Here is a 23793-nt window from a genome sequence, read left to right as displayed (position 1 = left end):
AACTGGAAATGCGCATGGACAAGGTACAGATGTCACCAATGTTTGGACAGGTAATTTGTCTGAAGAATTCTAATACTTCATACATTATTTAGTTAACAACAAAACATTTATGTTTGAATTGAGTAAAAACACTGAAAATCACTTAAATGAAAAAAAAATACAATGTCAGGCAAACAACTGAGCACAAGATTTGTATAGATGACTTTGAAACACATTTATAAAAGGAGCAGTGAAAAATAAAGTTTTTATGTGTCAATATGCAAGTAGCTGTGGGGTTTTATAATTGGGATAAAATTGCATTTGTATCCAGCGTTAAGTTACTTTATAAATATGAGACTCTCAAGATCTAAACTCTATTTTATGAATGAAACTAGACTGGCATAAATCCAATAATGAAAATTGATCTGCACACACTGAGATTATATTTAAAGAAACAAAAGAATTGACATGAGATCATCTGTGCCAGTCTGAAATGAACTCCAAATTTCTTTATCATGTGGCATTGCATCAGGAACTATATAATTTCTAGGCAACATTTTTTGCTGTATTGAACAAAGGAGAAATCAAAATCTACTCTAAAAGAAAAGTCCATGTCTACTTAGGGCAAAAAGCCATTTACACTGAATGATCATGTTTGAAGAAGCATATTTTGCTAACTGAATGGTAGTTTTTGAAGGAAATTTTTGCTCATTTTAGCAAGACAGTGCCAACAACTTTAGCATATCATATGGACATTGTTCTAAACACATGTAAAGGTGTGCAAATTATTTCATTTTTTTTTTTTTAATGGTCATCTATTTTGCAACCCAAACTGTACTAAAGCCATGAAAGTGAAAAATATTCACTTTTAGGAGCAGACAGCTCTGTGTTTACTGTAATACCACACATTTGTGATGACTGGAACAGATTTTAAGCCACTGTAAGGTTGGCCACTTATTCAGCCAATGTGGAATAATCCATACTTGGGGTTTGGGTGGCGTACGCTGTGACAAAGCCACATGGAAACAGGACTGTGCAGCACAAATATATAACCACATAATAAGCTTGCAAGTAATTTGCTTGTGAATGGCGAGTCCTTAAGCTAATGTCACTGCACTAAAACACTGACACGCTAATGCAATGTTTCCCTGATTAATTTGAGACCCATATTCCCCAGTGTGTGATTTAGGTGCAAATAGTTTGAAAAATAGCAGTGAGTCACTTATAATATTGATCATTTATGAGCTCAACAGAACCTTACACTTTGTGTTGCAGTTGTTTCAAAATGCTGAAAGTGTTAAACAAATCCAGTGACGAAGGGTACATCAAACATGGAAACTCAACCCAGTGATAGGGTGTTGAGTTTGCGCTAAGCTAAACTTATGCCTCTCCTGCAGAATGCTACAAAAGGTTAAGCATAGATGTTAGCTGTTCTGAGAAGAACGAAACCTACTGAGCTACTGTAAGGAAGGAAGATCTCATAAAAGTGACATGTGGCTGTCTGTGAAGTAAACCCAAAGAGCAAAGCAATTACTAGACTGCAAGATCTGGACTGACTGTTTTTACAGTTTAAAAACAGAATCACTTAACACAGAGGGGTGTAATACACTTACTTGCAACTAAAATGTCTTTTGAAGTTATTCCTGTCGTAATGTCTGAGGACAAGCTGCATGCATGGACTGACACAACCAAACATCAGCTGAACTGAAAAAGCAGGGCTGCAGACACTTTATGTGAGGTCACCACTTTGTTCCGCTTAAAGAGCAACAAGGAATGTGTCAGCACAACCACAAAGGCTAGTTGTTTCTTAAAATGCAGCTGCTTAAAATGGTTTAATTTGTAGATAATTGCTAAATAAACTGATTGAAAATGAATGTTATATTATGAATGTCTTTATCTTACAGTGTTGTCGCAGATCGTCCTACCATTATTTTCAAAGTCAGAACATTTTAGTGTGCATGTCATGATCTTGGATGTTTGGTTTGAGTTTTCTTTGGTTTTGTATTCTGACTATTTGTCTAATTTATGTTCAATCTAAATCTTATTGATTACTTGGCTCTGCTGTATTTAGCTTAGTTATTCTTGCTTTTACTTTGATCACTGTTTTGCCTTGGTTAATATTATTTATTTCCTCCTCAGCCCCTATCTTGTTTGTTAGTCGCTTTCCCTCAGCCTGCCTGTCTGGTCTCCTCTGTCAGCTGCACCATTTCTCAATCAGCCACCTGCCACTTGTCATCTTCTTCTTCTTTTTCTTGAAATTTATTGGCGGTTGGCAAGAAACGTTAACCACTTATCATCTAATCAAGTTCCCAGTAGTAAGGCTCCTCTTTCTCCTTCAATCACTTCTGGATTATTACAGATTTTGTCATGAGATCTGCTCTCCAAGCTGTGTTCAGACATCTATATATAAATACATTCTATGATGTTCAAAGCAAATCAATGTGTGAGAAATGAAAAAAAAACAAAAAAAAAAACAACAAAAATACAACAACGTTACTTAAGAATAGTATCCATATACAATTTGCTGAAATAGCACTTAAATGTGCCAGGAGCTTAACTGTGAGTGAGTCATTTCAAAGCAGAGAGGAACCCTTTTAATGTAACCTAAAGCTTTTGCTTTAGGTTGACAAGATACAAACATCAGCAGCAGAAGCAAGATTTGAGTTTATTAAAAACTATAGAAATGTCAAGTCAAATATATGTTTGATAAAGTACGATAGTCCTGCAGAAACTCCTGGTGGGGCAACATATCTAACGATGTCAAGAAAAAAAAGATTATTGCAGCATCTGAATTGACAAGGAGCCGATGCAGAATAAATTTCATGTGTGAATTTAAAGTGCTTCCAAACATAATTGCCATAATTTTAATGATCTAATGGAGCGAGATTCTGCTTTAGCAAATGCCTTTTCTTAAGTTGTTCTGGTATTGGAGATACAAAAAAAAGTCTCTATTGGGACAGCCCTTAGAAATTTTACCAGACCTCATTTAAATGGTTTGTTTGGGTAAGCTTGGCATGTTTACCTAAAACATGCAAGTTTTGGGTAAACTTGCATGTATTCAAATGTTTTTGCCAATGCTGCATTATTCTAACTGTTCACAAGTGAGTAAATAACCAAGAGAATAAATGTGATTATATTTTGCTGCAGCTCTGTATGCAAGTTTTTTATGTTGTAATTATACAGAAAAATTTACAAAGAAATGTATAGAACCTAAATTAACATTTTTACTAACACACCTCTGGTGGTGTCATGTTAACTAACCTACAACAACAGGCTGCAAGCCACGGGAGTTAGAATTAGTGACTATTCTGGCTGACTGGAAATGATGGCTTTTCTTTTCACCCTAACCAGTATTTAGAAGTCATTGCAACAGCTTGGAGCTGTTGCTTGCTCAACAGCAGAATTTCAAACAAGATCAAACATTTGACAACAGACATGGTGACCAACTGAGGTCTAGCCCAAATAGGACAAACCAAACCAGTCTGGCGATGGGGTTTTTACAATAGCTTTCACTTTCATTGTCCATGTGCATCCCATTTAGTGGCTGATCTTTGACGTCAAGTTAGACTAGACCTGCGCAGAGCCCACGCAGGTCTATAATGAGCAAAAGAGTGTTAAGCAAAATACAGACTTTTCATATTTACAATATTTGTGATTTGCATTTTTTGTGCCTTGGTAGAGTGAGTGTTTAAATGTCTGAAATTGGTTCATAAACTAATTTTGCCTCAACCACCATGCATGTGTTTAATCTTGTACGACCCTGCAGATGCAATACTATTCGAATCAGTTTATTATATTTGAATTGTGTTATTTACATATAGGAATGCCTTATTTACCTCTCAATGGCCACACACAAAGGAACATCTAATTGAAACAGCAGAGGACCACAATCTTTTTCCATCAAACAGAAACATTTTGGCTGAAGACCGGAGAAAGAGAGAAACGTCATAGTCGGGTAACTAAATGCAGTCTTTTTTTAAAAACTACTAAGTCTTTACATACAATTTATTTAGAAAAGCCTAGTCCAAATATTTTAAAAGACTAACCATGGAAAATAAAAGATAGCATTACATCTACCAAGATATTCATGGGGAATAACTCTTTTTTTGATAAAATACATCTCTTTAAATCAATAATATACATAAAATACTCCATTTGTTTTTAAATAATCAGTATTTGGCAACATATTTGTGACATAAATATGTTTCACTGTCTTGTATTACTAACCAGAGTCAGTCTGCTCATTGGACATTAATGTAGTTATCAAATCCCACTGGTTTTTCTGCTTGCAAAATGACATGATGGCTAACGGTGATTTCCGAGGTCGAGTTGCGACTGCAATGAGGCATATACATTCAGAGAAGTGTTGATCAAACCAGGAACAAGAGTGTTGGTAAGCAGTGAAAACCAGGTATGTGGACATGGTAAAAAATGAAGCTGATAAAAGAAACAAAATTAAATTTTCTCATTACCAACAAATCTGCAGGACTGATAACTTTAGCAACAGGAAGTAGAAAAACAAATCAATAGGGAAAAAGAACTCAACGTCAGATAACTGGACAGTTCAGCTTTCATCCCAAGCTGTCATTAGTGGTGCAGTGTTTTATACATTTTTAAAATGTTAATAGTGTGCAGCTCTACATGATTCAGTGTCAGAGATATGTGTGGCTTTGTACATTATAGGGAAGATAAACAATTCACAAGGCATTTAGTGGTCACTTCTTACTATGGCAACCATCAGTAACTATAAGAGTTCATTTTGCTCATTTTTATCCGAGGTGTTGTAGAGATAAGCTGCACCACCAACTGGTTGCAAACTAAAGCATTCATTTATATAAACAGTAGCCAACCTATAATAACTCATTATCTACTGCGAACTGTGGTTGTTGTTTGGTTAGCTTTATCCTCACATACCCTCCCCTCTAGGCATGCACACAGTGATTTATTGTTTGCTTCAAATATCAATTATAACATGGGTGCCATCTACCAGTGTTGACATGATTCCAGACGCTGTTCTTGCTATCATTTTCTTTTCTGCGGGACCCCGTAGGCCTTAAAACTGTGATGTGGCATTTTGTTGACAAAATGATAACTGGTAGATAATAATCTTTCATTCCTAAAAAAGTAATGGAGTTTTTTTTTCTTTGCTTTTGATGTGTATGATAGTCCCCACAATGATTATTTTTGTTGCTCAACATTTGCTAGTTCAGTTTAAACTCTTGCATACTCTGACTTGCTGCTTTCTCTTAGAAATAAGAGCAGAGAAGATCTTTGATTATTTGGTTCCAACTCAATCCCTGTCTGTGCTCTTACATGTCGGTCTTTAGGAAGATTACAGTAATGGCATTATGGTAATACTTTACATACAGTATACATGGCAGTAAAGCCAGAGCATGTTAATACTAGTGACTAAAAAATAATTCTTGAAAGAATTCTTGTCTATAGGGTTATCAGTGTCAAAATATATGCTGTATGAATTATCTCAATTTGCTTACTTAATACTGTAATAATGCATTTTTGAAATATTCTATTATTTAACTTTAAAAAGTGGTTACTATGATAAAGTCTGACATGCACATCTCTATTTTAACTTAACACAATATTCTTAATGTAGAAACTATGTCATTCTTAAAATTATATTATTTGCAAGAATAGTTTGTCCACAATATTGGTCTCTCCTAGAGTCTGAAGAAAGTCTAGCAAAGGAGGGCTTGAATGTTTCTCAAGTTTGCTTCTGGTTGGTTGATTAGGGCTTTGTGATGACTCCCAAAGAAACACAAGCTAACACTATCTGAGCCAGTATAAACTTTTGTCATCAAGTGGGCTGATAAAAACTTCTTGGATATTGGCCTTAATAAATCATCTTGTTTGTATCATGACATATCCAGTTTTTTGTGTGAAACTCCTGATATTGTTTTAATTTTACTTATGAGATGTGCTTGGCATAGGTGATAACTTTTTTTTTAAGTGCCACATGCTTCCGAATCCAATGTGAGGTACAACCAGTCTTTTCAGGTGTGACCTCTGAGTGGAACTAAAGTTGGATGTTGGAATAATCAGAGCCCACTTTGTATAATGTAATAATGGGAGAGCTTAGAATATTTTGCATTTCGCTAAACTCCTGAGAGCCCAAAGACCATTTTAATAAAAATAGTCTTTTATATATATATCTTATATGTTTAAGAAATTAAATATTTTCTTCCTGTTACATTAAAGTAGTATTAATCACCTATTCATTATTATTTTCCCTTTTATTTAATTAAACTAGTAGGAAACAGACCTTGGTCTGACTGATAATAATGCATGAATATATTAATTACTTTTTGGAAGTGTTTTTAGAGAGTAATAATTTTAGTGATGCAAAACAAATTTTCACGCTTTACATTTGCAACTGGAAACAAAATACTAATTTCCCCACACATTTTAATAGATTATGAGGACTGAGTTATTAATGCACATTAAAATTGTTGTTACTGTGCAATTCTTGCTGTTAATGTTTTCAGAATTGACTTATATCACGAAGGGTTAATTCCTTTTGATGGACAACACAATGGTGTCAGGAATGTAATTTTTGAGTTTCTTTGACATGCAATGAATCATAATGCTTTTCAGTGAAACTACTAATCCTGTATTTATTTAAGATAAAACTGTTTTGTATTATATTATTGATAAACATCCATTTTAGATGAAAATTAAAAAAAATCCTGTACTTTTTGGTGATGGAGTTCTTTGTCAAAACCAAAATATTTTTTTTTTCCCTGTTATGTTCTGTTAATTTTGTAAAGTGTGAATCTGATATTTGTAATTAACTGGCAACTTCCAAGCAACGATTAAACAGTTTGGAAAGGGTGTGTCAACCAACTCTGCTGCCAAGAAGTGTTAACTTTTGCCCCGAAGCTACTAATGCTGCAACTAAGATTTGAAAAAAAAAAAATAAAATAATAATAAAAATATGACTCCACAGACTGCCAAGAGAAACATGTACGAAGATATCGGATGTGTTTTGACGGCTCATTTAAGTAATAAATTGATCTGTGTTTGCAAAATATTTTCTTTAAAACTGTAACAGTGACTCAGAGTTGTGCATAAAAATAAACATTTTGATTATTAAAGAACCTAACATTTCTTTCTGATTTGCACGTAGTTCGAACCAAATAAATCTGTCAAATGCTAACATGCTTTTATTTTCAAAGTTCAATTATTCAGGCCCCAGTTTGTTGCTTCAGTTGTAGCATGAAATATATTAGCATATTAAACATAAACAGCAAACTTAAAATACTCTAAATGTTAAGGGTTTAAAATACAAATAATAAAAATAAAATGGAGTGATAGTCTTTCTGTGCAGGCTTCCTGCTGCAGTCCCAAGGCATGCATATTGGATTAATTAGTTATTCTAAATGTAATGGACATGAACAGCTGTCTGTAATTTGTGTCTCTGTGTTGACTTTGGAGGAATGGACTTTTGCCTTTGCTAGGGTATGACCTGCAGGGATGGGCTTCAAGGCCCTAGTGACAGTGCATAGAAAAGGGATGGATGGATCAGTACAATTTAGTACACCTTACGAGCACAGCGAAGATTCTTAATAAAAATCATTTCAAGCATGTTTCTGAAAAGATAAAAAAAAAAAAAACAGATCCAAGCCAAATGAAAGCATACAGAGACCAATTTATTTAAATCATTACATTTCTAAAACATCCAGTAAACTTAAAATATAATTGGGTAAAAAAAAAAAAAAAAGAAAAGCGCAGTAGGTTATATGGAGTGGTATTTAAACGTATATATCTGGTTTCAGCTGTACATGAATAAGGCTGAGAGAACTTAAGATCAAACCTACATACTGCATGTCTTTACCAATGAAAGTTTTGTGTGGCCTCTGCTGTAAAGTGCTGTATCAGCTGAGGTCCACCAAACTACTCCTGGCAGTCGGCCATATACTTTTAGTGTTCCTGAAAACTTTGCCATGTCGTCTCCTGCAGTGCTGTATCCTCCCTGTGGGTGAGTTCCCTTCTCCTCCCCATTCCTTCTCCATCTGACTGACAGCCCCTTAAGGCTGCTCATTTTTGAACAAACACCACTGATCAGAGACAAGCTTTAAAATGACTACCAGTAATGTGGGTTAGCCAAAAATCTTCAATAGTTTGGAGATAAGCAATCTAGCCTCTGAGTACTGCTAGCCTTGTTTCGATTTTCTGGTGCTTTTAATATTTTCTAGAATTTCAAATTTATTTGGGCATGGAAAATTAATCTGAAATGAGAAAATAGCTTCATATGTGCTTTGAGTGTGCTAATACACTTAATGAGAAAAGGTTCCTTGGAGGGCTATATCCAAGCTTATAGGAAGCACGGCAGGCGATAAGAGCTCACACTGTGCAATCTGTTATGAGAGTCATCTGAGGTCTGGGTGGGGATGTTGATTTGAACTAAATAAAGGGCTTGGAACCCAATACTGTTGCTCTGAGTAGGAAGAAACACCCAAAAGGCATCTGACTGGGGCAATTTAGGATGGAATAAAAGGCTTAGTCTCATTGAAAGGAATATGATTAGTATGGAAAATGTATTTCTTAATCTTTATGGATAAATATCTGGCTGAAGGCCATTTTTAACGAGGCAGAGATCACTGAGCTTAATTCGGGATTGATTTCATGGCAATGTGAATGTTGCCGTCTTGGGATAAGGAGTCATTTGACAAATAAATAGATGCTTGAAAAGAATAATATTTTTATTTATTCATTTTTTTTTTTTTTTTACCTTTTCCATCATCTTTTGGATTTCTGGACATTGATTTGACCTGACTTGACTCATTGCATTTTCTGGTCTAAATTAGGTGTCCTTTGTCTAGCTTGAGGTCAGCCAAAGCACATGGTTGAATTTTATGATCCATTGTCCACAGCAGAGGGCCAAAGTCGATATGAAGGAAAGCTTCAGATAAAGAAGCTTTACCTAACATTGACTCACTTTCTGTTCCCGTTTTTCTTTGATCTTCCTCCTCCCTTGCCAGAGGAGGTCTCTGTTTTACGGCACAGTGTGCTGCATTCATGGTTCTGCAAATCAGATTTTCCTTTGTTTTCTTGTTTAATAAAGTTAATTAGTTTGAAGTTCGTTTTCAGTATTTCATTGCATTTTGTCACAGTTCATTCATTAATTGGATTTGATTCTCATTTTATTATTTAATATATTTCGGTTGCAAAATTAGTAGCTATATTGCAAGCTAGTACAAGAGGTTTGTGGAACATTTCAGCTGTAAAGTTGGGCTATTTTGCTTATAAATTCTCAGATTTGACTAGAAATAAGTATGTCAGTGATCATTCCTTGTTCTGTGAAGAGTTTCTTCTGCTGGTGGTCTGAATTCATGTGAGACTAAGTTGACTTATAATTCCAAACTTACTGGAATTGATGACCTAGATCAACTAAAGAATTTTAATTTTATTAATAATTTAATAATAAATTAATTTTAAGATTACTAATAATTAAATAAGCCAAACACTGATGCAAATTCTGATTCCCAGCATTTTTGATGCCGCTGTGTAAGGTTGGTATCACATAAACATGTTTTTTAATGATCTGATGTAATATTTTAACTTTAAATGTCATGTTTTCTTTACCTGAGTGGAAAATCATAATTATAATTAACAAAATTAAAAGTTTGAAAAAAGTCAATGTGGAATTAATTTATTTCATATTTAATTTACCTTTTTTGATAAAGTGTTTTTGAATTTGAATATGTTTACTGTTTAAGTTACTCAAATAAATTAATCTTCCAGTAATATTCTAATTGAGTTAATAAATCAACAGCAATTTAAAGGCCCACTTATTACCATAGCCTAAGAAAGAAAAGTAAAGTGCAGAGCCTCAGCCACAGGAAAGGTATCAAGAGACATGGGGCTTAGTAAATTATCAGATTATATATGACTAATTATTTTAGAAAGACTTAATAATGGAATTGAATACACTCAACAACATGGCTACACGTACAGTGAGTCATCAAACACTTTACCATTTATAGCTTAAGCCAATTTAAAATTTTTGTGTCTTGTTGGGCCTTTGATTATATAAAAATACACTATAATGCAATGTTTAAGCAAAAATATAAAAGAGACTTGTACTTGTATCTAAAACAAAACAGAAACCACTAAATTAATAATGACAACAAAAATGTGACCATTTTTTTTTAGGATGAACCAGTTATTAGGTTTAAGGGGCAATCACTTTTTTCCACATGGAAAAACATGGGTGTGGACTTTTTTCTCCCTTAATAATTAACACCATAATTTAAAAACTGCATTTTGAGTTTACTGCTGCTGTCTTGGACTAATATTTGAATCGACTTAATGTTCTGAAACACTTCAATGTGACAAAAATCCAAAATGAAGGAAATCATGATTGGGGGAAACAATTTTTCACATCAGTGTATGTGTGTAAAATTTTGATGAAGGAGATGAATTAAAAACGAGTTGGAATAAGGCTGTGATAAACCAAAATGTGAAAAAAGTGATTGAGATCCTCATGGACTTGAGATTTGATCTAATAGGCTTCATATCCGAGATCACGAGAGGCTTGAGAATTGTAGATACTGCATGTGATCAACGAGTTGCTGTAACTGAGGAAAAATTATTGAAGGCTTCTGCTTATCATCTGCACATGTTTGGCAAATTTTAAATGAAAATCCAAGATTATTTTTGTTTTACTTCTATGAAAAGAAATCTGCTATTTGTTGCACATAACAACAAATAACTAATGTGTTACTTTGATGACTGCAACTTTCAGTGAAAGCCCAATGATGAGTGGTTTAGGGACAATCTGTGATTTAGTTGCATGTTTGGCCACTGAAGAACCAAAGCGTGACTCAATGTTAATAGACTGCAGGGAATAAAAACCGCTCTGTCTGGATGTTTGTGGCAGGTGACTGAAAGGCTTGGAATTAGAAAACATACCAACTTCACTTTTAGAGCTATTTTATGTTTACACCAAATAATATGGAATAACTTATTTGAGATAACCAGTTTCTATACCTTTCCTGGTAATAGTAATTTTTCTTTTAAATTATTCCTCAGCCTATGGAGAACTATATGTTCCATATATAACGTTTTTCTATTTAATTGGTTTTTCACACTAAGTTCTCATGTAATAAATACTTGGATTTTGGGATGAAAAAAAAAAAAAGATATTGCGATAGAAAAAGGCTGAAAGTTAACCACATGGTAGTAAATCTAACTGCTCCAAACCTGCATTGTAATTGCACAATTGCGGGTTTTCCCTCTCTAACCTACCATGACGTAACACACTTTAAACTAGATTGACAACATGTAGAAATCCCAAACACTGTTTTGATAAAAAACAATCACTCCCAACTTGTTACTAACTGAAGTTTGTTCAAGAACTTCATGTATTTGTTTTCAGTGTCCTTGGTACCCTTTGCAATTGCTTTCTGAAACGTTGTATGGTGTAAGTATGAGGAACACCATACATTGATACATTGTGTCTGTAACCCAGTCCATGCGAGATGACACCTCACTGTTCCTTAGACTCTGCGTTGTGTTTTCTTTAAGGGTTTTTCTTGTCGGAAGGAAACCTGAGGCAGGAATCAGACACACACGGTGGTTGAGATCGTGGTTCAGACCGTTTATTCGGACCACGCGACAGCACAGCGACTTCGCCTTCAGAATTCACATCAAATACTATGTGAATACTATGTTAATGTGACTTAACTGCGTTAAGTCTCATTAATGCAGTTATTTTTCTTATTTACAGATACAGCATATATTTAAAAAGAAGAAACAGACAAAATGATACAAAACTAACTATTTGGACATTAAAAGTAACATTTGGCTAGAGTGAGGAGCTGGCGGTCAGTATTGCTCATCTTCAGAATTCACATCAAATACTGACCGTTGTACTGCCAGCGCACACTAACAGACGCCAAGTACGGCGCTCTTCAACGGACACACTTTACCAACTTCCACAACCCAAAGAACAAATCTAACATTTTGGTGACATGCGGTGACATATTTAAAGCATTGTCCTACATGTCCAATGCACATTATACTACATTCAGCCATTCATTCACACATTCTCAGCCATTAAATATAAACATTAAATATAAACAGTGGGAAAAAAGCATTTGGTCAGCCACCAATTGTGCAAGTTCTCCCACTTAAAAAGATGAGATAGGCCTGTATTTAACATCATAGGTAGACCTCAACTGTGAGAGACAAAATGACAAAACATATCTAGAAAATCACATTATTTGATTTTTAAAAAAAGAATTTATTTGCAAATTATGGTGGAAAATAATTATTTGTTCAGTAACAAAAGTCCATCTCAATACTTTGTTATATATCCTTTATGGGCAATGACAAAGGTCAAATGTTTTCTGAAAGTCTTCACAAGGTTGGCACACACTGTTGCTGGCATTTTGACCCAATCCTCCATGCAGATCTTCTCTAGAGCTGTGATGTTCTGGGGCTGTCTCTGGGCAACACAGACTTTCAACTTCCTCCAAAGGTTTTCTATGGGGTTGAGATCTGGAGACTGGCTTGGCCACTCCAGGACCTTGAAATGCTTCTTACAAAGCCACTCCTTTGTTGCTTTGGCGATGTGCTTGGGATCATTGTCATGCTGAAAGACCCAGCCACATTTCATCTTTAATGCCCTTGCTGATGGAAGGAGCCTTGCACTCATAATCTCACGATACATGGCCCCATTCATTCTTTCATCTACACAGATCAGTCGACCTGGTTGCTTTGCAAAGAAACAGCCCTAAAGAATTAAGTCACCACCCCCATGTTCACAGTAGGTATAGTGTTCTTTGGATGCAACTCAGTATTCACTCTCCTCCAAATATGGCAAATTGTGCTTCTACCAAACAGTTCTACTTTGGTTTCATCTGACCATGTAACATTCTCCCTATGCTCTTCTGGTGATTAGAAGAGCATAGGGAGAAATGCTCTTCAGCAAACTTCAGACGGGCCTGGATATGTACTGGTTGCAGGGGAACACATCTGGCTCTACAGGACATGAGTCCCTGGCAGCATACCAACATTACCGAGAGTTACTGACTGTAGCCTTTGTTATTTTTGTTCACTGTTCTTGTGATCATTTTGACCTCATGGGTGAGATCTTGCGTTTATACCCTGATCAAGGGAGATTATAAGTGGTCTTGTATGTCTTCCATTTTCTAATTACTGCTTGCACAGTTGAGTTCTTCACACCAAGCTGCTTGCCTATTGTAGATTCAGTCTTCCCACCCTGGTGCAGGTCTACTATTTTGCTTCTGGTGTCCTTCAACAGCTCTTTGGTCTTCACCGTAGTGGAATTTGGAGTGTGACTGTTTGAGGTTGTGGACATGTGTCTTTTAATACTGATAAGTTCAAAAAGGTGTGACAGATGAGCCTCTTAAAGAAGAAGTTACAGATCTGTGAGAGCCAGAAATCTTGCTTGTTTGTTCTTGACCAAATACTTATTTTCCACCATAATTTGGAAATAAATTCTTAAAAAAATCAGATAATGTGATTTTCTAGATATGTTTTCTCATTTTATCTCTCATAGTTGAGGTCTATCTGTGATGTCAATTACAGGCCTGTCTCATCTTTTTAAGTGGGAGAAATTGCTCAATTGGTAGCTGACTAAATACTTTTTTCCCCACTGTATGTGCATGTTCATCCAACATTTAGTTCTATCCACTTAAAGTGACCATGAAATAATTGCATTAAATAAAGAAAAAAATAGCAATTATGCTTGTGCCGTAATTGTACACACACATACACCCACGCACATACACATATATATATATATATGAAAATGGCACTGTGTCTTTAATAGTTTCATCTCAGCAGTCTTGGATGAATGTCAGTATGTTTCACTTTATTTGACTCAGTGCTGGTCGCAAAGTAATCGAACTACAGGGTCCCACCCAATTTGGTTAGCCACAACCTTTAAACAGGAATAAGGACAGCAGGAAAAAGCTCATCAAACTCTTCTCAGCATCTTTGGAAACTGTTACTCAGACAATAATATTAAAGCAGACAGACTTTATCATCTTTTAAAGCACAACCAGAGCGAACCAAATGTTTGTTTTGCAAAGACATGGGTGCATCAGCTTCAAATCATCTGCTGTCACTTTAACCATACTTGGCAGTTTAACTTCAGTTAAACTGGTGTGACTACCGCAAGGTCCAGCCACATGTGACTACTCCAACTGGCTTGTGTTAAAATGTTCCCATATGTGTTATACCACTATATGTAGCTGAACTCTGCTGTCACTAGCAAATGGGTATGGCAACAGTGATGATATAATCTCCAGTGAGAAATGCACATACTTTGGATGGAAGTTTGTGCTCAGCTGGTTTAGAGTTTAAGCTAGTGTCCTCGAGATCCCTACATTTGTCATTCTGGCAGCATATTTGGTGTGAAACGTTCACAACAGTGCTGTTCCAATTCTGTTCCTTCTAAAGTTCACTTGTCTGTGAAACACTTCAGGGCTTTCTTTAGTCAGTCCTTTCATAGTGATTCTAGTTTATGTTTTATTATTCCTTGTATCTAGTTATTCCTTGTTATTCTAGGTTAACTATCCTTCTTATGTCTAGTTATTTTTTAATGTTAGATTAATGTCCTAGTCCCCTTCCTCACCCCCTGTGTCACTTTCTCACTCTCTCTCCTCAGTCCACCTTCTACTGTCTCCCCACACCTGCAACCCATTAGCTAATCAGCTCAGGTCCATTGTTCCAGTATTCACTCTCTCAGTATGTATTAAACACCTCTTCACAGAAACTTTATAAGTTGTTTGCATGGTTAGTATTTAAAATTTATATTTCCCTCTTAAATGGTTGTGGTTCCCAAATAATATTGGATATTTTCTGATAACTGTCTCTTATTTGCTTTGTACATAATAATGTCTGGTAAGACATAACATCAACAAATTTCAGTAATTTTGACTGTTTAAAATGGCCTGTGAGGAATTCTATTGGTGTTAGCTTCTGTTTGTCTTCATAAACTAAACTGGTACTCCCTTGTTTTATTGTTTTCTACTTTTTGTCATATTCCAGGGCACTTAAGTGATATATTTGTGTCATAATTGTACATGCAAGCTTGGAATACTTACCAATTAATGCAAATTTAAGATGATACAGAATTAGCTAAATTCACCTTCCAAGGCAGTGTTTTGTTTGTTTTTTGGCTGTTTCTTCCTCCCTCTGGTGCTGTGTGGAAACATTACAGATGTAGGTACAGCGAGAATAACTGGTTGGGGTTGGACTGGGCTCAAAAACTCATTTGTCACTCTCAGACGTAGTCAGAAGGCTGAAGTTAGCGTTCAATTAGCTTTTGATTTGGCACTAACGTCATGTGGCCTTGGTAGTGGGTAATGCAGCTGTTCTGCCCCTTAAGGGATTTGTAATTGGGACTTAAAAATTTTAGGATAAGCCTCTTAACGGAGTGCATTAACCAGCCCATAGGATTTTTATTACAACCAGGCTCAAAATGATTGCTGTAAATTAACATTCTCAATGATAACATTTGGGTATTTAATGTCTTCTGATGAGCTTCTTGAACTTGTTTCATGTGTGTCTTCTCATTAAATCACTCTGGAAATCCATACAGTGTTCGCAGGTTATGCTGCAGCCATGTAAAAACCTAAAAACCAGATTAGAAAGAATTTGATTAAAACCACAGAGAAAAACACAAATCCAGTATTCAAATTTATTCCAATTGCTCATTTTATGCCTGTTTTGACATCACCAGAGAAAGTATAGGTGTTATTTAAAGGCTGGTTTTTAAATTCACAATTAAGGAACATTTTTGTAATGAAATGACTAAACAAATGGAAAGCTAATCATAGAAAATTACTTTGAAATGTAACACTAAGACAGCAGTAAATGCCGTCTCTATTTTGATGTGTAAAGAGCAAAGGACAACTAGTGTCCTGATGCAGATTATTATTTCAAACCACTAAAACAGTTATAGGTAAAGCAATGTTCAGAATTAACCAGGTGATATTCTTTGCTTATACTGACTTGAAGGCACACTGTCAAAGTCTCATTATTTTACTATTATTTTAATGAAAGTCAAATACAGCTTCTTTTTGTTGTACACAGGCACTTTCAATTCTCCTTCATGCAGGAAAAATTGAAAAGTTCTGTCTGTGAAATTTTTTAAAAAACTGTCATTGCATCAAAACCACTTTGTCAAAGTGGGTCTCTTCTTTTGCCAGAATTTTGCAACCATCCCATTAACAAAGGGAAACACAGAAGCAAACACATTCAACTTTCCATTTTAAGTTTCACAAAGTTGTCATCCCTTTTGCCATCAACCATCCTTGCTATTCCATTGAGATGTTTCTGTTTTGTGTCAGTTTGTTATTTTATATAAAACTGTTTTTGCGCAGATGTGTTGTGAGACCCGTTCCACTGCACGCTTTGTTAATGTGTCTCAGAGAACCCTGCCCCACTCTATTTATCTTCATATTTTACACATATACACAAACAGAAGTAGCAGCACTTGTGATGGTGGACTATGGCACAGTGGGCAGTGTGAAAGACGCATAAATGTGGGTTTTGCTATGTTAAATTGTCTTCTGCATGTCCAATAAACAATTAATGAAATTATATAGTAATTTATAATACTGATAATGACAGTAATGAAACAACTGAAATTTTTGGAGAAGGGGAAATGGATTTTATTGAAAAATATTCTCTTAAAACATAGACATTAATAGACTCCTAATCTAAATCCTTAGCTAGGAACCTTACTCCAATAGATAGTCCTGTTAATGTGGACATGATTCCATATTCAAGGGTCTGAGCTTGACTTAAGACTTATTGTGAGCCTGTATTGTCCATTGCAGCTGCAATGTGAAATGTTTTTGCTTGGTACCTGGCAGTGACCAGATGTGATATAACTAGCAGTCGGGGAACTCTCACTCATGTATGACAGAGAACCCACTGTAATCTTCATAGGCATCGGAGAATGTCTCCAAAATTGTCTCTAAGACAATTATGGATAATAAAACAAACTTGCCAAATGACTTTGTGGGCTGAAGCAGAGTCTGATTCCTGAAAATTGCTCCATTTCAGCAGTGACCCTGATTGAATGCTGTTATTGTGTTAAAAACAAAGGCAAACCTTGGATGTCTTCAATCATAAATAGAAAGTTGCCAAAATGAAACCAAGAATAGATCTCTATTAAATATCAACAGAAATTACACTGTCAATAGTATTACTACAAGGTTTTCAGCTTATCATTGTGGTGATCCTACTGCATAAATCCCGAGGGAAACTGACACACTCCCAAAACAAAGGGTATGAGTTAGGCTTCTGTCAACTCTTTAAAGGAAATGTCTGCATGAGCAGTTTCCCGTAGAACTACACCCAGCAGTGGACTATTCAGAGATAATAGCGGAGTTCAAGGATTACATTGTTTTGTTTCAAAGCAGATAAAAAGAACCATTGACAGGTCTTATCTGTTAAGGCCATACACTATATTTAAAGTTAAACATGATTTACATTGATGCTGACAGTTTATTAATAAAGAAACAATTTACAGAATATTGAACAGGGTCAACACTGTGTTCTTATCTTGATTTAAAATTTAACTCAGAAGCACAGTAACGCCACTGATATTTTGGTGTGCTGAAACATTAATGGGAACTTCTTGACTCAAGTATAAGAGCCTCTTGATAACAGGATTAGTAATGTCTGAGTAAACACCAATCAGCATGACTTCAATATACATGACAGGAAGAACCCCACCAATTTCCTGGAATAAGGAACCTGAACAATATAGAGAAGGTTCAGATGCAAGGCCCTCTCTGATAACCTTTATTCAGAACAATACGCCTTTTCCTCATCCTCCCAACTTGTCTTAATTAGGTAGTAATTCTCTAGATAACCTTATCTTCATTGAAATAAAAATTATGAATTTAGGCTGAATGAAGGCACGATGAAGGCTCGACTTGTGAACCGGGGAATGTGAGTTATGTGTGTCACTTTTCCCGGTGGTTTTGTTGGGATTGTGTGTCCATCATGATCTATTCTTATCAAAAATATGCCTTTAATTAATACATTCCAATATGATTGATTTGCCATTCTTGGTGAGGGGCTTCATAGTCTCAACTCAACCAACACCCATGCTTAGCTAAATTATGTTTGTTTTAGATATTTCAAGGCTTGTGTGCATTTTTACTTGTCAAAACAGGAACAAAATAAATACACGTTGTTAACCAAACAAGAAGAAAGCTTTACCCATAAGAACTCTTTCTCTGTTACAAAACCTTGGAGACATGAAGCACAGCGATGATTTGGCTGAAGTTTTGAAAGGAAAAAGTACAGTTTTGCAGTAAAATGGGAGATAAAGTTCTTCAAAATGTAACCAAACCATAAAAAGCACCCATTAAAAGCAATGACCGGCACAGATTCAGTCTATAAAAATCTAAATAGCAATTTTATTGGGTACTAGGATGGAATTTAACCTGTAATAGGTTGCACTATAATAGGCAAGTCCATTTGGGAACAGGTGCAGGCACTGGAAAATCAAGCTCAACACCACAAACCGACATCACAGAAAAGAAAAAGTAATGCAGTTCATTTATAAAGCCTTTTGCTCATATCGTAACACATGACTATTTGTCATTAAGAGGCCCATCATGTTATAATACCATTCCCTCACCAAAACCATACCCAGAGTTTTGCTTTAACTCATTCATCCTTGAATCTCCCATGTGTGCTGTTTGGGGGTGCCAGAGTACCTGCTTCTTCAGTGCATCACCTATTTACCCAAAGCTCTTCCTTGGCACTTTAGTCCCCACTTGAGCTACTGACCCACAGAGCACCCTTCCCTCCACGGCCCTGCCAGACTAGCAGCAGCAATTTGGCAAACACCTGGTGAAACTGCATGTCTGCCGAGCTCATCATACGAACTACAACTCTCCTAAGAAGTCTTGCAAATGGTATCAAAGGATGGCATGGAGAAGCATTGCAGTGATTGCCTGCATTGCAGTCAGAAAGTGTAGGAGACAGAGACCAATCTCAAGGTATCAGCCACGGCTATAATGTGAAGTCAAATTTCTTTTAAGTTATTTTGATAGATGCTGCATTTTCTTAACAACTGAAGATAACATAGTTTCTTGATTGTGTTATAAAATATAACTATTTGCCTGGAATATACACAATACCTTCTCTTTAAAGCATTGTTATAAGTTGGTGACAGCTAAAGTATAGCATGACGGAGAGGTGGCTAAAACTATGGAAACATGCTGAAGATTGTTCAGCAATTATAAGAAGGCTTTAGCTGCAAAATTCTGAAATGCATATTGAGAAGTGTATAAATCTTTTTATTTATGACTTTTTCTACAAATAGTATGTAAACAAAACAGGTATTTTTGTTTGAAAACTGATACTCCTAATACATTGTTTAGTTATTATGAGAGCTGTTACATTTCTTATAAGAAAAAATATGCTTGTTTGATATAAATAATTTAAAATGTTACACTGCCAGTAGTACGAATGTCAATGGATTTGTTGATTGCGATAGATAATGTACATTCTGCCTGTGATTTTCACATATTTGTGCATAGCACATTGGCATCTCCAAATGCAATTCAACTAATTGATATTACCACATTTAAAAGAAATATTGTAGAGCCTTTAAACTCAAAATTAGAGATATTGTTTTCAGACTGTAGCAAAGCGATCCAAGCAGGCTGCTCAATTAGCTGGAAATTTCTACTGCTTTCTTTGGCAGGGGACCACTTCCTCTAACAGTACGTGTTGTGCCCCAGGTGGGCTATTCTCGACCTCAGAGTTATGTCTTAAGATGCACAAGGCAAACTACGATAAGAATCAGGCACTTACAATTTCATTCAGGTTCCACATTTATTTTTTTGCTTTTAACTGTGTTCATCAGGAATTTCTTCAATCAATTTCTCAAACACCAAAACTGGTGTTATTGTTCAGAACTTCATTGACATTTTAACACCATTAAATACTACAATTTCTTTGTAATTTAAAGTATTAACAAATCAAGATGTTAATTTTTTCCAAGCTTTTAGTTTGTTTCAATCTTTACAGTTCTGAATATTGATTAGGATTCCGTGAATCTGCCAATTGTATTACTTAATTGCCTGTACTTATGTAAACACACATTGTGTTTTTGTCATTTGCTTTTTAAGGTGTTGTTTTTGGCTCCATGTGGTTGTTGAACCAAACATTGCTTTTTTATTTATTTATTTGTTTTGTATGATTAATTTTCAGTTTAAAATGACTAGGTCACATGACAAATAACATTTTTTTAATCTGAAGGAGTACTTTGAAGAAAAATAAATCTTGTATAGTTTACTTCTTTTCTCAACTGCCAATTCACTATATCATAAGCAACTAAGTGTGAATCAATTATCCATATAGATACATCTTTAGACACAAAGCAGGCAATGCGTGTATATATATTTCACTTTTAATGCAAACTTAGTTTCCCATGACCTCCAGGACCATGAAGGATATTATTCCCATATCGTAGGAGCTAGCAAAGCAGAATAATTTATTATTTTTTTTGCCAGGTTTCTTTTTTACATTGACTGTTTCAGGTATTTCAATCATCACAATCCTGGCATGATTAACAAGTCAATCACATTCTACTGCAGGATCATCTATATTGCAGTGATGCAACATGCATTATTACTGTCATGATGTGTCTGACTGGATTCCACTTCATTGCAGTTTGAATCCAGAGGTAATGGTGAACTTAAGTTTCATTAAAGAAATCCCCAAAACAACTTACAACATGTTATAGGTGGAGAGGGGACCAGGCAGATAGGCGGAGGAAAAAAAGACAGCAAGAAGGAACAAACAACAAATAGACAAAAATAAAATTCTGATAAAGAATGGCTAAACACAAGGAATGAACAACAGACCTAACCAAAGCAAGAAAAGACTGATCTAATGAATAAACAGAAACTAAGGCAGATCACAGATAAACAAGAAAGTAAAAATGCAAACACAGAAAAAGCAAAGCAACCCAAACACCCCCAGGACATGACAGTTACAGTTCTCAAAATACTTTTCTTTCATTGTCATCGTCAAAATTTATTGTATGAAAGAATAGCAAACATGTCTCAACACATTTTTAAGGGTTGTGTTCAGTTACACTCATATTAATGAAAAAACACAATGTGCCATTTGAACCAAAACAAAATACCTTTGTTTTTGGTTACCATTTCATTCTCCTCTATTGAGTAACCAGTGACTCATTAGCATGGCTCAAAATGTCCCATTCATCTAAAGCAAACATAAACGTATGAGATAATAAAACCTTTGGATCATCATGGAACCACCTCATAGCGATGGTTTTGCATAGCACCGGTTTGTTTTGGAGTCATGCTGTCAATTGTCTCATCCTCCGCGGAAGACTTTTGTAATGTAAAACAGACAAATATTGCTTCCCTAATTTCCCCTTAAAGTATCCGCTCATGTCACTTGCTGGTCCTGGTGAAAAATGACCTGCCGCCTGGGTATGAAGCCACATATTGACTTGTGGATTTTGCATTAGACCACTGAAATAAAGTTGAGCTAAGACTGCTCAGTGGTCTTATCTTAGGGATGAAGTTGTGCAGTTAGCCTGACAGGCAGGAAGGGGATGGTGACACCAATTCCCGGTTTTACATTCCCATGAGGACAATCTCTGTCCTAGCCATTACTTGAACACTGCCCTGCTTCCTTCCCCACAGACCTGAAAGAAGTCAGAAGTGTTATGTCATAAGGCTGAGTGGAGCTTTGGACCAAAAGGTTAAATAAACTTCAGTAACTCAGTTTTTGAGTAGGAATATTGTGATTCCATTATTGGAGAACACTAATTATTTCTTCAGGGCAGTGCATAATAATTAGATCTCACTTTTGAGGGCTCTTTCTCTATAATAACTACTGTTAGAAGTCAAGAAATTGATTAGTTCAGTTGCACAAAAATAAATTTATTCCCCACTGCAAATTAGGTTTATTGGCATGAGTCAATATTTCTCAGGTGTTTGTATTAAAATGACAAAAATAATAGTTGTAATAATTAATGAAGTTGCCATAATATAAGAATGAAGTAATCAGAGAATAAAGAAATAATATTGCTTGAATGAAGTTCTAATAGGAGAATTTGATCTTAATAATTCTATTTAAACCTTTTTTCATAACATTCTTTTTTATTGTAATTTTAAATGATGATATAATGAATAAAAAAATCACTGTACTCAGAGATATGTAAACAAGCAAAAAATGCTTTGAGATTTTTTTCCCTTTGGATTGATGAGTCAAAGCTGGACATTTTTGCTTCTGTGAATCAGCAATATTTGAAAGAGTGACAAGCATGGTAGCAACTGAAGGAATGTTTATGTGCACAAAATTGCTTGATCGGATTGAAATGTATTCATATGAAATAATCCAAATGTGTTGTTAACATAAGCACAAAATTAATGAATCCAATTCTGATGTGCACTTATGTGCGCCAGGCTTTACAATTTAAATGTAACATTTTTAATTTTAAAAATTTCCCTGAAAAACACAGAAGTTGTACTTTTATCTGTGCTAAACATGAAAACAAAACCAATAGTGTGTTTGTTCTGTGTTTTCTGAGTGCCCATAATAAACTCGTGCCATGTTGTAATAACGGTTGAATCATGACCTTAGCATTCCCTCATACAGTGTTTCCCAACTCTGGTCTTCAAGTCATATTTTGACTTGAAGACCAGAATGGAATATTTTAAACCTAAGTTAAAGACTCACTTGTTTACTGTGTCGTTAGTCCCTTAATCCCTTAATTTTATACCTGTTGTTCTTACTGTTTTTATTGGTATTTCATCTATCTTTAAACTGTTGTATTTTTTAATCTATAAATTAAGTTATCTGTCAAAGATACTAAACTATCTTTGGAACTAATGCCTACAAGACAGTTATTGTAGTTGCCTGCCTTGAAAATTATTGAAAATCTTGGTTGCGGGGTCGGAGCATTTATTACTAGGCAGTTGGAAGCTTTAGCTCATGAGGGGTGGACTAAGATTTCTCAGAAACTTTGCCAGAAGCTGTCTGGCAGTGAATCACTTTTGCAAAACATCATAAAAACAAAATGCTGCTCAATAAAACAGTAAACGTGCTTGTCATGGAGGAGTTTAATAATTTTGAGAAAGGTTTAATTTTATCTTTAATTACATATGTAAAGTTTCTTGTGTTGAGCTCATTAATGTTCTTGATTAGCTGCTAAGTTTTATACTCTGCAAATAAACCTAATTCGTATTGGGTCAAATAATTTTAAGTCTAACTATCCATATTTGTTTTATTTGTTAGTTTTGGACTTGTTAGTTTTCATTTAATTAATCGTTTTTTGCTTCCCCAAGATTTCATTGTTTATTAAACTGTTTCTTAGAATTTCTGGGGCAAACAGGATTCAAAAGCATATTTCACTTAATGGGAAATGTTCCATTTTTGTATGTTGATCTAAGACAACTCAAAATAAATCACATATAAGCTGGAAAATGATGAGCAACTCCCGTTTTGGACAATTACTTATTGTGAATTTTGCATCATGTTAAGCCAATTGCCCATGTGTGACCAAAAGCTTTACCATTTAGCCCCAAGATAACCTCTTTACATGAACAAATAATGCTCATGTTGCATCTGATTTTAATGAATTAGACAAGACTGACTAACAACAGAAAAACGCAGACAGAGTTGAACCTTCGCTGTACTACACTTTAGAAAGCCAACGAAGTTCCGTTTTGTGGTCAGGATGACTGCCAGTCAGCTACTTATGAGTAATTTGGGCCACTTTCAGGAAGCAGAAATTGGGTAATT

Source organism: Poecilia formosa, unplaced genomic scaffold (assembly GCF_000485575.1).
Source record: "Poecilia formosa unplaced genomic scaffold, Poecilia_formosa-5.1.2 Scaffold10, whole genome shotgun sequence".
Classification (NCBI taxonomy): Eukaryota; Metazoa; Chordata; class Actinopteri; order Cyprinodontiformes; family Poeciliidae; genus Poecilia; species Poecilia formosa.
The sequence above is the reverse complement of the archived record's forward strand: the minus strand, read 5'-3'. Positions refer to the sequence as shown.